This window comes from Anolis carolinensis, chromosome 2, assembly GCF_035594765.1.
Source record: "Anolis carolinensis isolate JA03-04 chromosome 2, rAnoCar3.1.pri, whole genome shotgun sequence".
NCBI lineage: Eukaryota > Metazoa > Chordata > Lepidosauria > Squamata > Dactyloidae > Anolis > Anolis carolinensis.
Genome location: NC_085842.1, coordinates 2,247,020 through 2,251,757, shown reverse-complemented (window position 1 = coordinate 2,251,757; position 4,738 = coordinate 2,247,020).

Below are 4,738 nucleotides of genomic sequence, written 5' to 3'. Positions count from 1 at the left end.
GTGTGATACAGCAGCTTTAAAAAACCAATGTGATTCTAGGCTGTACCAATGGGAGCACAATGTCTAATCCGGGTAAGTTTTAGTCGGCTCTCTTCTATACTTAGATCAGACCTGACCTGGGATAACCCTGTGTCCAGCTCTGAGCAGCACAATTCAAGCAAGATTTTGAGATGATGGAATGTCTCCAGAGAAGAGCTATAGGGAATGGCTGAGGGAGATGGGTGTGTTTAGTTCGGAAGGAAAAAAAGGCTGAGGGGACAAGAGAGCTAATATTTGGAAGGATGTCCCATTGAGGAGAAAAGGGCAAGTATTTCCTGCTGCTCTGGAAATTGAAATATAAAGCAACTGATTTACATTGGAGGAAAGAAGCTTCCACCTAAACATTGGGAAGCATTTCCTGATGGTAAGAGCTGTTTAGCTGTGGAAACCTTGTCCCTTCCCAGGAGCCTCCCTTCCCAAGCCCTGGCCTTCCACCTCCTGGGGACTCCATGTCCCAGAATCCCTGATCTTGGGCCAAGGCAGCTGGGGCTTCTGGGTGTTTGGGAATCCCTGCTGCAGAGAGTGAAGGGAATGTCTGTCTTGGACTACAACTCCCTTCACCCCTGTAGAATGTCCTGGCATGAGGGTTGGAGGACCCTGGGAGTTGTAGTCCAAGATAAATATATCTCCCAAGTCCTTGCAATTAAAAGCATGTGTTTGTGTGAATCCATGCAAACAAGGATTTAGAAAGAAACAAGGGAAATGTGCCTTGATTATCTCCCACCGCTTTAACATTTACTGGTCACTTCTGATGGCAGAGGTTGATCAGATATATATTAATCCAATGTCCAAAATGCAATAAAGATTTCTGTGTGATTACACTATTAGTCCAAAGTTACTTATTTGGACTCCAGCTCCCATAATCCTTCCCCACAGGAAGATCTAAGGAGTTTTGGAGGGAGGCCAGATAAGGAGAGACCCTGGGTGTTTATAGATTTGGGGAATTTGGGTTGTTGAGGAGGGAGGCCCCCAGATGCCCTTCTCCTGGGATTTCCAGCCTCCTCTCCTTTTGTCGTGATTTCAGGAGAGACCACATATTGCGGGTCCGTACCTGGTGAGGTTCCACTCAATCAGATCGGTCAGGACGGAGAACAAAATTATCCGGGGTTGAAGGCAAACAACAGTGCCGGGCATGGAAGACAAAAGGTGATAATGCTAGATATCCCAAGGGTAGGGTACACACTCAAAAAGTTAAATCATTCATCCATGTTTGGCCTTGCGTTCCGTGGGAATCATAAACCTCTGGACACATCTGGCAATGTAAACAGTGCACAACAGCCCTCCTGATGAAGGGATTTTGTCCGTCACACTCACACAAAAGGGATTACATGTCCTGGCTTGGGAGGACACTAGAGGGATATTTACTAATGGTACAAAATCTCAGTTCCCAGGATTGTATATAAATACAAGGACTTTCACTAAAGATTTCCCCTGACCTACTTCTATTTATCACAGGACGTTGAAACTGCACATATAAGTCTCTATAGCAGGGGTCCCCAAACTAAGGCCCGGGGGCCGGATGCGGCCCTCCAAGGTCATTGACCTGGCCCCCGCCCTCAGTTTTAGACTTAGGCTCGCCCAAAGTCCGAAATGATTTGAAGGCACAACAACAACAATCCTACTTAACTTGACTATCTCTTTGGTCAGAAGCAGGCCCACACTTCCCATTGAAATCCTGATAGATTTACACAGTATGTTGGTTAAAATTGTTTTTATTTTTAAATATTGTATTGTTCTTTAATTTACTAATACTGTGCAATCCTAATAATATAATATCTTGTGTATACATATAATATTGATAATAATATTATAATGTAATACAATATAATATTTATTTATTTATTTATTTATTTATTACAGTATTTCTACCCCACCCTTGTTGCCCAATAGGGGACTCAGGGTGGCTAATAATAATAATATAATATAATAATAATGTATAATATAATAATATTAATTATATATTATATATCAAATGTAATATTACTAATCATATTACGGTATAGTACAATATAGTAATATATAATGCTAATATTGTGATGTGCTAATAATATAATATATTGTATGTACATATAACTTGTAAACCGCTCTGAGTCTCCTGCAGGGTGAGAGAGGGTGGGGTATAAATGTAGTAAGCACATAAATAAATAAATAAATAATTGTTGTTGGGGGGGGGGTTGCACTACAAATAAGACATGTGCAGTGTGCATAGGAATTTGTTTGTATTTTTTAAAATGATAATTCGGCCCCTCAACAATCTGAGGGGCCATGAACCGGCCCACCACTTAAAAAGTTTGAGGACCCCTGCTCTAGACTCCCGTCAAATCCCTTTCCACACTCGCAGCATTTGTACGGTTTGTCCCCCGGGTGCGTTCCTTGATGTGATAGGAGTTCACCTTTCAGCCGGAAACTCTGGTCACACTCCCGGCATTTATATGGCTTCTCCCCTTTGTGGTTCTTTTGATGGGAAACAACACAACCGTATGAACTGAACTGCTTTCCACACCCTGAACACTGAAATAGCTTCTCTATTGTGGAAATTATTTGAGATCCATGCGGATTCGTGCAGTAGGTCTTTACACACTCTGCACATCCTTGTGCTTCTTGGTACAATCACGTTGGACTGGATGGCCCGCGAGGCCTCTTCCGCCTCCAGGATTCTCGAAGGGATCTGGGCCAAACCTGACACACGGACCCATGGAGACCAACCCTAATAGTGTGGACTGGGAGAACTGGGCCATGATGTTGGGAGATCAAGACTTCCCAGGATCAAAGAGGGGCAACGACAGGTGATGGTGGGAGGAGGAGCTTACCCACCTCCTTATGCGTTTTCTAAAAATCCAAAAACAATTATCATTATTTATTTATTTTTGTCCCGCTTTTCTCACAGAGCGAGACTCAAACAAGGACTTCTTCTAATATTTATCACAACCAGAGACATCACCCGGGCATTGCTGGGTATCTAAGCTGGTAGAAAATAAAACCAAGTCATCAGATACTGAGATCCAGACCTGAATCCATTCCTCACTTCTTCATCTTTCCTGAAATTACTTTTTGTCATTAAGATCAAGACCTGTGCTCCTCCTGCTCCTCTTCTCCACAAAGGCCAAGGCCTGGCGCTTTCCAATCCCAGTCTTCCTCCCGATGGAGGCCAGGCCGTGGGTCTCAGTGGGATCCCCTCCCAGGCTCCCTTGGGAAAGGGGCAGCTTTGGGGTGTCCGGATGCCCCGCCAGTGCCCCCCTTCTCCTCATCCTTCCCCAGCGAGGGGAGGGTTCCTTCTGCCCCCGCTCAGCCCTTGGTGTTTCACATCAGAGACTCAGGAAGGAGGAGAAACAAGAAGAGCCCCCTTGCCTCCCTCCCTCCCTTGCCCAGCCTGGGGGTCCCTGCTGCAGGTGAGTGAGGCCAGGCCTGGCAGGGAACTCCAGGGAGGGAGGGAGGGAGGGAGGGAGGGAGGGAGGGAGGGCTGGCCCTGCTCGGGGTGCCAGAGAAGCCCAAGGGCAGGGCAGGGACTCAGCCAGGGTTGGGTGGAACCTCAGAGGGGGATGCTACTACTCTCTGATGGGTCAATGGTTAAGAAACTATCCTGGAAACAAATGACATCTTTGGGTTGCTGTGAGTTTTCCAGCTGCCTGGCTATGTGCCAGAAGCATTCTCTCCTGACGTTTCACCCACATCTATGGCAGGCATCCGCAGAGGTTTTGAGGTCTGTTGGAAACTAGGCAAGTGGGGTTTAAATACCTGTGCAATTATGCCCAGGTTGGGAGAAAGAACTCTTGTCTGTTGCAGGCAAGTGGGAATGTTGTGATTGGCCACCTTGATTAGCATTGAATGGGCTTACAGATTCAAAGCCTGGCTGTTTTCTGCCTGACTTTCCACAGATATATAATCCCCTCTTGCTTAGTTTCCAACAGACCACACAACCTCTGAGGATGCCTGCCATAGATGTGGGTGAAACTTCAGGAGAGAATGCTTCTGGAACATGGCCACACAGCCCTGAAAACTGACTGCAACCCAATGATTCTGGCCATGAAAGCCTTCGACAACACAATGGCTGTTTTTGATAAGCAAGGGAAAACTCAATGAATGCAAAATGCAGACTCCATGTGTATTTCCTCTGGGTAAAAAGAGGCACCCCACTTTTCACCCCAGATGGTTGAGCAGATTTCTCTTGCAGTCTGGCCAGATGGGGAGTGCTCATAAGGTGAGGAAGGGGATTCTGGGGTGTGTTCAGGGGGACGCTGTTGGGAAGCAGCTCAATGCCTCAGGAGGACCTTGCCACTGGACCCCAAACTTAATAAAAGTAAACCCTTTAATACTGGTATTGAGTGATATTTTGGGGTACGCTGTACTCATATTGTATCAAATGTCTTGTGAAGGCACCTGTTCCCCTCCATCCCCTCTACGAGGGGCACTCATGCAAGATTTCCCCTGGCCCACTTCCTGCGGACTGAGAGCAATGGACCCTGGCCCAGTCCTGAGTCCTTCTTCTCTCCATGAGTGCCACCTCGGGACACAAACTTCTCCCATCTTTTAAGCGACTCTCAACACCTCGCTTGTAGAAGTCGTCAGGTTGTTTCAAGAGCCACGTTGTGACTTCGGAAATCAGAGTCTCATCACCTTTGGTGAGCATGCCACGTCTCTTGGTTTTGATGGCCTCCCTCCCACAGTTCCCGCAGCAGTGAAACGTCATCTGCTCCAGTGA